Source organism: Miniopterus schreibersii (assembly GCF_964146895.1).
Source record: "Miniopterus schreibersii genome assembly, chromosome: 16".
NCBI classification, from domain to species: Eukaryota; Metazoa; Chordata; class Mammalia; order Chiroptera; family Miniopteridae; genus Miniopterus; species Miniopterus schreibersii.
Window position 1 is genome coordinate 10,615,971 of NC_138116.1, and position 13,439 is coordinate 10,629,409.

Below are 13,439 nucleotides of genomic sequence, written 5' to 3' on the forward strand. Positions count from 1 at the left end.
TGGCTGGGAAGAGGAGGAGAGAACTAAAGTGGCTGACTGAAGGGGGCTTTTGTTTTGTTTTAAAGAATGGGATCATTTAAACCTCCTAAATGCTGGCAGGAAGGAGTCAGGAGAGGAGAGGACAGAAAAAGAACAGCTAAGGGAGCTTCCTAAATGGTGGGAGAGGTAGAGGGAATGTTGGAAATATAACCAATGTAATTTGATGATTTAATTTGTTTTCTGTTATTGAGACTTGAGTGTCTTAGGAAGGAAGATGTGAACGTCCAGACCCCTGGGGTGTCAAGGTGCTTTGCTTGGCTGACTCCCGTGGGAGGTCGCAGGCATCTCAGTGCTAATTCAGCACTGTTCTGTTCTGGCCAGAGTGCGCTCTGTGCACCTCTTGGGTAACTCTGCTAAGGCCAGGCCCTCTCCCATCCCATGCTCTGAATTCCTTCCCTCCACCTCAGGCTGGCCCTTTGCCAGGTGGGTCTGAGGGTCCCCCTCCACATGCCGCAGCCACTGGAGGGAGGCGTGGCCAGGAAGCATCAATATGGGAGATCCCAAGAAATGAAGATCCTGTTGGCACGGGGGGGGGGGGGGTGTTCTGTGCAAGCCCAGCTTTGCCTTGAACTTGCTGTGTGACTCTGGGGAGGTCACTTTACCTCTCTGGGCTGTTACTTCATTTCTCAAGTGGCTCTGGCACCTGTTAACATGACAGACTCCTCCTTAACACCTTGTGCTGGCACCTCTGTGGATTTTTCTCAGTATAACCTCAAAAAGCAGGGGAGATGTAAGGAGAAGGGGTGTCCTGCCTGGAGGAGAAAAGGCAGCTGAAGGGAAAGTGGGTGATCCATTCTAAGGATATCATATGTTTGGGGGCTGTTCCCAACATTCATCTTTCTATTCTGGCCCACCTTTCTCTTCTTGCCCAGTCCCCTTGTCAGAGGGTTGATGAGGCTACAACCGGCCATCACAAAGAAGTTGGGGTGACTCTGTAAGGAAGGCAGAGGGTTTGGGCAGGGGGCAAGTCCAGGTTGGCCTTGAGGGGTTCTTCTACCTCCATGATTCTGGGAGTTCTGGGTCCTACATGCCAAGCAGAGTGGCCCTTAACTAACAAACAGTGGAGACACTTGGGCCTAATGTGCCATGCTGTGCCTTGGACAACCCAATAATTGAAATCTAATCAAGGCCCTCAGAGGGTTGGCTGGAAGCTCCCTGTATCTGAAAGACCGGAGCGTGTCTTATTGCTTCTCTGGGTGAGGGGAGCGTCCCCATAGAGTAGGGTCTTGGGGCTGTGCTCTCTGTCCTTCAGGAATGTGAGGGATTCTGCAGGTGCCTGAGAAAGGCCTGTGGAGCAGGGTATGGGATCCACACCACCGAAGTTACCCCAGAAGAGAAGGGGTGGTGCCGGGTGGGAGACAGTCCCCAATCCAAGGCAGGGCTGAGACCAGAAAGCACCTCAGCCTTGTCCCCACTGCTGAGGGGCCCGGGATCTGGGATGGCAGCTTCTCTGCCTTCCTCTTCCAAATAGGAAGTGACATCACCCAGCCTGGACGAAATGAGGTCATGTGTGAAAGTGCTAAGAGAAAAAATACTGTTGAGGTTGTTTTTGATATAAAACAAAAACATCGGGCACTAAAATGATTGGGCACTAAAATCATCAGGTGGCACATCACCCAGCCTGGCCTCAGGGAACTCGTCCATGGGGTTCTCACTTGGAATGCAGGTTACCAGGCACTCAGGGAACCAGGGTGGCTCATGGGGCTAGTCCGGGTTGTCACAAACCACAACAAGGATCAGACACTAAAATAACACAGTAGCCCGCCTCCCCTTGGCCTCCTACCCCATCCACCTCTACTTCCACGGGAGCACTCCCAAAGGCGCCCTGTGTTCCATTACGTAGTTTGTGTGAGCTCCAGTAAGTTCTATTCCTGCAGCCCATCTGGCAGGTTCCTTTGTCTAAGGTGGTGAAGTGCCCAGGCTAACCCACAAAGGCATAGTAACAGACCTTTAGTCCCCTCTGTGAAATGAGAGGGTGAGGCCAGGTCACAGCTTCTCCACCAGGGGGTGACAGACCCATCTGCATCACCTGGGGAGCCTTTGAAATAATCTTCTTCCAGATATTTCAATCCTTTTCAAGTGAGCTGGGGCCTGAGCATATCTATGAATTTATCTTTTATTTTAAAAAAGGCAATATATACATGGTAAAAAAAATTAAGTAGAAAACAGTATAGAATAAAAATGACACCTCCTGACTCTACTCACCTAGTCCAGCCGCAGGTTACTACCCCTCTGGATCTGTGCCATCTGATTTACCAACAGCAGCCTCTCACTGGTTTTATCAGTAGTCCTTTAATTATGTGTGAGGTCAAGCACCTTCTCAGGTTTAGCACCCACCCCCCTTTGTCCCTGTAAACTCCCTGCTCTTTTCCCAGGGATGGGTATTTTGGTAAAGCATCTGGAACAATTCTGGGGTGTCTTAGGACCCCGTCTGTCCTGGGTGACTCAAGGCCCCTTAAAGCTCTAATATTGTACATTCTGTCAGCATCATTAAAAGTCTGGGGGTCAGGGGACTGTCCAGGTTTCATAGAGCCCAATGGTAAGTGAGAGGGACGCTCAGCAGGACATCAGTAGAAGCTGCGACTGAGCCCTCCACCCAGAGCTTGAGCCTGTGTCTAGGAAGTCTGATGTCCCGGCATGGGTGGGAGAGCCCTTTTTGCAAGGGAGAAGGGCCCATGTTTGTCCTTAACATTTGCCCCTTTGTCCCATTCACTTTAGAGTGTCATTTGATAGGAATGATGGAGGGATTTTGCATCTACTTCCTTGGAATCCAGAGCCAGCATGTTCCTGCCACATCTGCGCCTCCCTGCATTTCAGGTATGCTGCAAAGTCCTCTCATTCAGCAACCAGGAACCACCAGCTGTTCGGCTTGGGCCCCACCATGCCACAATGAAAGGGTGAGAGATTCCCAGGGGCAGCTCAGGTATCCAACATGCACTGTAGAATCACCCAAGCTCTGTTAAGGGCGATATTTCACGTGATTTTTCTGGCCTGGCTTGTAGCTTAGCCTAGATGTACCAGATTAATGCCTAACTCCTTCACCCTTGCTCAGAGCCTGTTACATAGGAAGTTCTCAGGTGACTGCTGAAAGAATAAATCATTAACACCTGTCTAATTGCCCCCCTTTTGTCCAGAGGGTAGTTATTAAAGTTCACATTGGTTCAGTTGACTGCTTTACAAAGACTCCTGGCATAAGGAAGTCTGCTTCCTGACAGCCTCGACCAGCTTTCTTGCAAATTTCAAAAGCCCCTTTCTTTGGCCCTGGGAATTAGGGTGGCCAGAAAAAATACAGGATGCCCAGTTAAATTTGAATTTCAGATAAACAACAAATACTTTTTTTTAGTGTATGTATGCCCCAAAGATTGCATGGGACATACTTATTGTATTAGTTTCCTGTGGCTACTGTAACAAATGACCACACACTTTGTGGCTTAAAACAACAGATATTTATTCTCTCATAGTTCTGGAGGCCAGAAGTCCAAAATGAGTATTACTGGGCTGAAATCAAGGTGCTGGCAGGTCCACACTCCCTCTGGAAGCTCTAGGAGAAAATTCTTTGCTTGTCTCTTCCAGCTTCTGGTGGCTGTGGGCATCCACTTCTCATCAATCTCCATCTACCTCTGCCATCACATCGTTTTCTCTTCTGTATTTTTATTTATTTTTGGTGGCTCAAACAACAGAAATTTATTGTCTCACAGTTCTGCAGGCCAGAGTCCAAGATCAAATTGTCAGCAAGGTTGTCTTCCTCCTAAGGGCCTTGAGAGAGAATCTGTTCCATGCCTCTGAGTTTTTAATCTCTCTCTGCCTTGCTCTTATAAGGACACATGTGATTGCATTTAGGACCCACCCAGATAATACAGGACAATCTCAAGATCCTTAATTTAATCACATTGGCAAAGGTCCTTTTCCCAAGTCAGGTCACATTCACAGGCTCTGGGGATAAGGACCTTTTATCTTTGGGGGACATTCGGTAGCCTACTACACTTACACTAAATATTTGTTGCTCATCTGAAATCCAAATTTAACTAGGCATCCAGTGTTTTAATTTGCTAAATGTGACAGCCCTTCCTGGGCCGAGCTGGCAGGGACTTAAGTGGTTTGCCTTCAACTGCTCACCACCCTTGCTGGTCTGAGCATGGGGACCAGACCACAGACCCAGCCCTGCTCATCAAGGCCTTTTGTCTTTGAAGTAGGGCTTATGGTTTATAGTGTCATTCTGGTTTTCAGAATCTAAAGGTTTGGGTTAATCTGAAGATTTAACTTTTTAAAAGATTATGGCAAATAGTGCACATATTTCCAAACTCGGAATCCAGACCTGTACCCATCCACCCTCCAAGAAAGTAGAAGGATGAACTAGTATACAATGTACCCGTTTTTCTTTCTGTTCCCAGGTCTCTTTAGGAAAGTCCTTAATTTTTAATCAGTATTGAATTCACTCTTCCATTCATTCATTCACTAAACCATCATTGAGCGTTTATTCTGTGCCATGTGCTGTGCCAGGCACGAGGATACACAGATGACTAAAAAGTCACCCAACAGATGAATGCTTCGGGGAGCCCAGTTCCTGAGGAAACCCAAAAAAGTGGAATCGGACAAAGCTGTGGAAATACAAAATAAGGGGTGCTAGTAATGAGAAAGCAAAATACTTTAATCAATTTGCTTTAAAACTAGTAGCACAGAGATAAACCCAATTAATGTATTAATTATTTTTAAATTCTAGCAACCATTTTTAGCTTTTAATTATGGAAAAATGACTTGTATTACAAGATGTGTCACTTAGCCTTTGACGATGAGGCCCTGCACCCAGGGGCACAGATGTGACCAGCATGCCCACTGCTGTCCATTTGATTTGACTGAGAGCTGCCCAGTCCAGCATCCCTGTGCTACTCACTTTGCAACCGGGGCTGTGTGCAAACGGGCACTCATCCCTGCAGCTCCTGCCTTGATCCAGGGAGCTAAGCAGGCCTGTGCACAGTGCCAAGACCAACGATTTTTCTCCAGGTGGCCCCATCTTTCAGTCTGGGGTGTTTTAAGAATTTTCTTGAAGAAATACTTACTATTCACTCTGAGTACAATTTATAGACTGAAATGATCTCTTCCCCCGCCCCCTCAAAAAACCCCCTCAAAAAACAGAAACTTGGGTGGGATCTCATAAAATGGTATCTTGCCTTTACAGCTGGGAGATTTTTTTAAATGTTGGGGAGAAGGTAGGAGGCAATAACAGAACTGAGAAATGATTCTTGTTTTGGTTAGATGAAGGGTGGCTGTGGGAAATGTATTTTGATACGGGAAAAGAGTCAGGTAAAGTTGCAAGTTCTAATTAATGCTATATATGTGACCCCAGCCGTCTCTGTGTGAGCCCTTCCCCTCTCTGTTCATCGCCCCTCTTCCTGGCCTCACAGTGTGGACCGCGTGGTGCAGACCTGGGGAAAATAGAGTGGACTGTTGAGTAAGGGGGTGGGGCCGTAACCCAGGAGGCTGGGTGATGCAGGTTCAGCCCCCACCCGCCTCGCTGTGACCCTTTTTCCTAACAACCGGGAGCTTGCTTTGTCTGCCTTGCCCAAGGAAACCATCCTCTTTGAACAAAATTTCTCCCTGTGGACACTGCCTGGAAACCTGAATGTCATCTTCCCCGAGTTTACATACTGGGCTCCTCTTGGCCACATTTTCCAGCCTTGGTCAGTCACATGTACCCCTTCATGGAGGTGCAGGGGGTATGAACATTGTTCATGCTTTGGGTGAGCTGGGAGAAAATGAGCTTCTCTATTTAATAAGTGTGGACCTGCCCACGGCACTAAATTTGGTTCTGCCGTCACAGGCGACATGAAGCAGTGGCCCAGTTTAGAGGCTAGTTTTCGGTTTAAAATACTTTCTCCAGGCTCAGGTTCCATATGACCCATTCATGGGGGCTGGAGGGCTCAGCTGCCATGGTCTTTAGCACTGAGGGCGTGTCTGTCTGCTGGTGCTGGCGTGCAGGGTGGTACCCGAGAGGAGGCTCTGATGGCTCGGAGGCAACAAGCAGAGGTCTTGGACTGAGGTGCCACCTGGCTCCCTCCACAGCTGTGACAGCTCTGGGTCTGTTTGCTCCTCTGCACAAAGATGAGAATCCTTGCTTGTGGAGGAGTGAGGGTTACATGAGGCCAATATTTTTAGTAAAATAAATGCAACTCGAGACTACCACTACAATCAGCATCTTCATAGGGCAAAACTAATTTGGACCAACAGGGAGTGTGCTAAGTGGGTCTGAAGTAGGGCAAAGCAACACTTATAGAATATTTTAAAAGAAATGTGATTTTTGTTATTTTCAAGTATATAAAGCAGTAGAACCGTGTAGGTGGAGAACATGCTTTATTTAAACAGGTAAAATTCATCTAATATCAGCCTATTTGATTTATTAGCATCCAACTGCATGAACTGAGAATAATTATTTTGAGCTGTGTATGTGCCCAGCTCTCTGACAGGCAACACACTTGGGAGCAGGAAAGCCACATAAGACACAAGCTTTGCCCTCAAAGGACCTAGAGCCTGTGGGGAGTCAAGACCTACACTCAAGGCAAGAGGGAAAATAATTAAGCATTAACCACTGCGGTGCTGATGACTGGTGAGAGGTGAAAAGTGGAGAGGCCTCCAGATCTTGTTAGCTGTCACAGCTGGAGAAGGCTTTAGGCTGGACCAAGACTGGGGAAGGTCAGGGTGATTTAAAAAGGGGGAGGGGAAGAGAGAGCATGATGTCTATGAAAGGGCCAAGAGGCAGGTGACCCAGCAGTGGGACTGGACCAGTAGGATAGACAGGGAGTCTGAGCCCAGGGGTAGGGACCTGGGAAGGCAGTGCAAGGTGGGTTTTGGCTTAGCAAGGGACAGAGAACCCAGTCGTGGACTCATGCTTGAATGGGGCAGGGCACATGACAGGGCTGCTCTGGGAGGAAGGGTTTGGCAATGGTCTGAAAAATGGATCTGATGTGAATTTCAGAATTGAAATTAGGAACAATTCATTATTTCCACAGTGATCGAGGAGGTGACATAATAGGGCCTATGCTCCTTTTAGAACTGGTAAGAATGGGACTGGAAAGCAAATGGTGATGTCTAGGATGAAGAAACTGATGGTTAAGTCTGTTCTAAGATGTAGATGGAGAAGAGTTTAAAACTCCAAGATTTGCCACATGGGGATGAAGATGGCAGGTCCCAATGACCAAAGTGGAGGGGGCCAGGGTGTAATGAGGGCAGCTTTGGGGAAAGCAGGGTAACTGGGGGTGGATGATGTGGGGCCACTAGACACCCAGGACCAGTGCTCAAGGCAGTCACACAGTAAAGCAGCTGCCATCAGGGTGGGGTGACCCACACCCCCCAAAACACTTCCCACCAACTGCGCGAGATACCCTCCATGCCAGGGCAGAGGCAAACAGACTGCAGCCCAGCTCCAGCTCAATTCAAATTCCAAGTAAAAGCGGCACAATTAATGAGCCTTCACTGTGTCTCTCACTGCCAAATGGCCATCAGAGTATTTATTATACCATCAAAGTCAACTCCGGCCTTTAATTTAATTACTCTTGCCTTAATCGATTCCTGTCATGTGCTAAACTCTGAGTGGCAGGAAGAGCCTGCCCCCTGGGCATAATAAGAATATGCCATTCTGTACCAAGTCCCAGTCTGATTAGGAAGCTGAAACCCCAACCCCCAGAGAAAATGGAAAGGCTTCTAGCAATTTCCATGGAGAGTCATGATACAAGCCAAGGAAGTCCCAGCCCCTCTCTGAAGAAGTTGGCATTGATATCACTTGAGGGGCTGGATATCACTTGAGGTAACACTAAAGGCATCCTCACCCACTTTCCTGTACCCTGGCTTTGGGCCTCCTTTCCAAAAAAGGGGACAGACAAGGTCAGTAGAGGCTGGGCCAGGCTGTAAGACCATCCATCCCCGGCATGGGCGCTGCCGACCCGTGGGACCCAGTCTGCACCATCTGGCTGGTACTAAGGGAGGGAGGTAGTGGCAATTGCACTATTTCAGATGTCAGGCTCCACTCAGCCCAGGAGAGACTTCAGATCAGACACCTGACTGTGGCTCCCAGAATGGATACCCCCTCCATGTGGCACTTGTCTTTTGAGAAGCCCAAAGGAATTGTCATAGATTGTTTTATATTAGTTCTGTGACTATCCTATAAGATCACATTATTGGCTATTCTGAGGAGGGAAGATTGCATAATCCTCATTTTACAAATGGAAAAATGGAGGCACAGAAAATCTTATATTTCGCCCGTCAATAGGAGAATTTGTTTTTATTGGGTGTAACTGACATACAACATTATATCAAGAAATCTTAACCTCTGCCACAAGTCTTAGTTGGTAAATAGGAAGGTAAGGTTGCAATTAGATTCAGGGCTTGGCAAGCCCAAGCGGCAGTGATAACAGAAGCCCACAATGTGAGGGGTTGACCAACTTCTGGAAGTCAGTCTTGCTGGCAATAAACGATAAGATCTTTTTTAAAGCTTTTTTTTTAAAAAAAAACTTGGCCCAGATTGTTAACTTAGAACATGAATCCTGCCAGTCAAAAAAAATTTCCCCCTGCATTTCCCCCAGACATCAAACACTGGTTTATAATTACTTACAGCACTTTAGTGACATTGACAGGGATTTATTTCAATTTATTCTGTCTTTATTAACACTGCAGGGAACTGGGTGCATCCATAGCTTCCTGTGTCTGCTAAGAAGCGAGAGGCTTCAGAACTAAAGGAGAAAGAACTGAACCCAGTAGAGAGACCCCAGGAGGCATGCTATCCCCACAGGCTTAACCTCAGGGAAAAGATTGAATAGGTTTAAAGAAGGTTCAGGTGAGTTTGTGCATAATCAGTCCATTATTTGAGTGGAATTAGGGATGTTCTGTGAAATCCTTCGTTTCTAAGCTGGCCTCGTGGTGACAGCACAGGCAGGATCTGCTTGGTGGCAAGTTGGGGACCGTGTAAAATTTCCCTGGTATTTAGGAAGAGACAAGACGGGAAGTGGATGGCAGAGGGCTGGTGACTCTCCCACACAGCTATTCCCTGTGATTCTCGACAACGGGCAGCTTTGAAAGGGACAGGTTCACATGAATGTACACCACAATTATTAACGTGTCCCAATGTAACAGGTTATACACATCCATTTTATTTGTATATACAGCCCTTGCTTGGCTTATTAACATATGCCAATTTAAGTTCTGATGCATTACCAACACCAAAGTTGAAAGCTGTTCAGGTTTTCAGCCAACCCAATATAAAAAATCCAGTTACACAACAAATTTAAGGTAGTGGATATTTACATTTAAATATATATTTATATTTACATAAGTATATGATATATAATTGTAATATTTATATGCATATATATTTTAACCCTTTGCGGTCATTTGTCTACTCTCAGCCACCAAAGCTTTTTTACTGTTCTGGTCGTATGTCTGCTCTCAGCCACCACAGCAAGGAACCGTACGAATCTTAACTCTATTCATGTATCAGTTCATAATTTCTCTGAAAGCTCTTAATTCCAACCAGTAAGACACCCATGTCCAAATTTAATACGACCGCAAAGGGTTAAACCAAAGAGATTCTTTAAATTGTAATCTTCCCTTGGGCATTTAAGCATTTGGCTTTAGATTATTATCCAATAAGCCTCTTTTTGAGGGGGAGGACATGGGAGGGGGTGACGTAAGACAATGGTTTGGCGCCACTGTCCAATTAAAAATAAGCACCTCTGAAATGACCTATAAAAAATGGCGGAACTGGATTTGATCCAGGACAATTCTGTTGACACATAATTTAGAACACTGGTTCTAATTCAGGGGGAAGAGCTGGCCTTTACCCTGGGGGAGGGGCACAGTTCCATGGTTCCATGAACTGCTCCCTTCTTCCCAGCACTTCTTGCCTGTAGATCATATGACAGGTGATTATGGACCCAGGGCTCTTCTAATATCCTTGGTGTCCTGGGGAGGAGGGCCCAAGGATGAAAGCACATCCCTTTCTGTAGTACAACTGCGGACTTAGGTCCCAAGGCGACATCACCCGGGCTTCCTGGGAAACCAGAAAACTGAGCCATAGGCTGCAAAAGAAAACTAGCAGCTGGAACCAGAGATAATTATGTCCCTCTTTTCTTTGATGCCTAGTTTAGCAGTGGAGCAGAGAGGACCAAAGGAAGGGCCATGAATGAAACATCATTATCAATGGCTTCATACTGAATTCTAACTTGCTGATTTTTAAACAGTATTTAAGTGTTAGACCTTGATCTAAAACCCCTTTACTTAGAGGAGTTAATATACTAAGGGAATTTAATTTGAGTCTTAAGGTGGAAATTTTGCAACACTCCTTAAGTTGGGATTCTATGTGAAAGAATTCGAAGTGCTGTGCTAGCCCTGGAAGACAGGAAAAGAGCACCTTGAGGGTCTCCACATTAGGCTGTCTCCTAATGTATACCATGTAAGAAGCGGAAATGAAGGAGTGTAAATACTCAAGGCTTCATCCACAGGGCCTGACCTCCACAGCCAGGGTCTCCTCCTACCACAGCCAACCGTCTAGGCCCATCATACTTGTTACAATAATCATGTAACACAAGTGAGGTGCAAGCTGATGAAACACAAGTATTAAACAAAAGATGAATTCTTAAAATCACTATTTTTTTTTTACTGTCACGTGGGGTGTTAAAGACCATAATAAAAATAGTAGGACTAGAGGGATTCTGCACTCGGGTTACTCCTCTTCCAAGAAAGTAAAATTGGCAGTCCTAGGCAATGCCCTGAGTGTGGCTTAGGCAAAAGAGACAGGGAATTTCAACCAGCTGACCACATATCAAGGGAAGGCTGGGCCCTATACCAAAATATGGGGAGATAAATGTGCTTTTACCGAGTTTAAGTCAAAGTAAAATGTTTGAAATATATATATCCTTTTTTTATGATTTTCTGCTTTAATGACTTTTTAAAAACTTATGTATTATGACTCTCAGTGTTCATTTCATGGGTAAGAAGGCTTCTTAAGCTGAATTGATCAATCAGATGTGACTATGTTTATTGGACACTTGAAGTTCTCTATGGAGTTTATTCTATTTAACATTTTCTACCTACTCTCAACTGTCCACCATGAAGTTTGCTTGCCAGTTTACCAACTCCAACACTCTGCTTAATTATTTCATTTGGAAAAATCTCTTCTCCACTGCCTTCTGTTACTTCCACTATTTCCCAGCTCCCTTCAGTGCTCACTTGGTCATTAATGAGTAAACTAGTAAGATCTCTAAGCCAGAGATGCTGAACCAGGTCTCCATTCCCAGGAGGGGGGGAGGGAGGGGGGGAGGGAGGACGGTGTGGCTCCGCTGGCGTGGAGAGTACAGTCTATTCCTGGCGTGGAGCGGATTTCAGGAAGGAAGAGGGCAGAAGCAGGGACAACAGATGATAAGTCACTCCGCTCGCCTGTCACAAGAGTTCTGTGTGCACATTTAAACATGGGTGTGTGCGATTTTTGGGGGGTCAACTTCCACCCAAACAACAATGCCTGGTTCCAGGGAAGCTGGGCAGCTGCCCGCTTCTCCCATCCTGATCCCTACTCGGTGTAAAAATTTATATGATACGTCACCAGAATCAGTACTTGTCCAATCACAAGTGTTGATCCGGAGGCTGCTACCGATAAGGCCATTTAATGAATAGTTACTATGTGCAAGGCCTGGGCTAAGCACTGAATCACCCGTACAAACCCCACAGTAACAGAGGAACCCCAAGTTACAGACAATGAAAAACTCCAAAAGGCTAAACAACATGGCTTAGGTCTCACACTGAGGCAGGGAGCCAGGATTTGCACCCAGGAGGTCTGATACAAGTCCACACCTTTAATCACAAGGTCAAACTTAATGCCTCTCTCTATATATGCAGGACATTGCCCTGCATTGGAGGGTCCAGGAAAAAGCACCAGCTGCCCTCAAAACACACACACCTTCCTGCATAGCTGAGGCACAAAATATATTTCTTGGGGTTAATTCTATAGTGATCCTGATTGGGGCTTACACAGAGCCTGCTGAAATATCAACAAAGCAAAAAAACAACATTAAGATAATCCACCTAGAAATCATTCAAGTTTGCATTTTGTGGAAGCCGATTCTAGCTGTACACTTAGAGAATGTTTCCCAATGAAAGAACCCCAAAAGCTCAAAAATCATCCTGGGCTGGCCTTACACTGCCTCCCACACTCAGATGGGGGCCATCTGTACAGGAACGGAAGCTGGCAGAGGTGGCAAGAGTATGGCACCTGGAGACAGGAAAATAATTCTTGGACAGCAACCCCCTTGGCAAGGTGAGAGGGTTCCTCTCCCTGCAGCAGCCCAGCTGGTCAGGCTGGGATCTTCTCTTCCCCTCACCTGTTTGAGGTGCCCCCTCCCTAAGCCAGCTCCAAGTCACTAGTGGAATCACCTAGGGTGGCAAATTAGGAGTCATCAGTCAGGTGGGTGTTTCTGGGAGGGGTTGGGGGGTCTCTGAAGTAGGAAAATGAAAGAAGCAGGGTGGGAGGAAGTGGGAAGAACAGAGGCAAATGGGGTTTCCCACCTCTGTCCCTCTGACCTCCTGTAGCTCCAAAGGTGGCGGGGCAGGGTCTTCCTTCCCCTGGGGTGACATGTGGTCTCTCCCCTTTTCTCTCTTCTTCACTGTGAGGCGACCAGGCTGTGGGGCCATAAGCAGCGAGTGCTGGAGTGGGAAGGTCAAAGTTTCAGGGAAGGAGGGAGGGCGGGCATGGAGGTGCACAGGCAGCTTTCTGAGTGTCATTTGGATACAGAGTGGGGGACAAACTGGATTGGATTCATCCCCAAACCTTCCTGATGCCATGACCTGGACTAAAACCCTCCTCCTACTCTTTTTCTTCTCTACCTATTGACCTGCATTTTCCCATTTGCTTGTTAAATGAGTATGGGCTAAAATACCTATTGTATGCCCGGCACTGTGTTAAGCCCCTAAGGGTGTATTTACTTGTTTCTGAGAGACTCTTTTTCAAAGCGGGAGTAAAGAAGGTACTAATTAAATAGATGGCACAGAGTTGGAAAACTATCATATATTCAATTAAAGAACTAACACATTCATACGTACAGCTATGGAGCCACTCAAACCATAGACAAATGCCAAGGGAAGGTGGAATAAAACACACTTTCTAAAATTTTCAACAAATGGGCTTCATGAACTGATGTTAAAAGGGCAGAAGGAAATTTCAGCCTAAACAAAGGGCACCACCATCCTATTCCATCTGCAGGCTGGCACTGACCTCTGGGGGCATGTGGGTCAAAGGGCCTGTTCAATAAAAGGGGCTCTTTTCCAAACGGAATACATCTGACGCTTCCTCAAGGAAAGGGATTCTGTGTTTTCTTCTTGCAATTTGTGGGAATAATCCATTTCTTTTGCTCCTGTCAGGGGAG

General features: G+C 46.4%; 1 protein-coding gene across 25 annotated transcripts in view; it reads right to left on the bottom strand.

Moving 5' to 3' along the window:
* MAPT (microtubule associated protein tau) overlaps positions 1-13,439 on the bottom strand; it is a 75,483-nt gene that overhangs the window by 58,110 nt on the left and 3,934 nt on the right. For 2 of the 25 annotated variants that reach the window (XM_081162840.1, XM_081162831.1), the window contains exon 1: positions 12,583-12,684. The exons of 21 other annotated variants lie outside the window; for them this stretch is intronic. The gene's annotated coding sequence lies outside the window, so the exon portion shown is untranslated. Of the gene's footprint in view, positions 1-12,582; positions 12,685-13,439 lie in introns of those variants that run through there. 2 more of the 25 variants (XM_081162837.1, XM_081162828.1) reach the window with 1 other exon arrangement.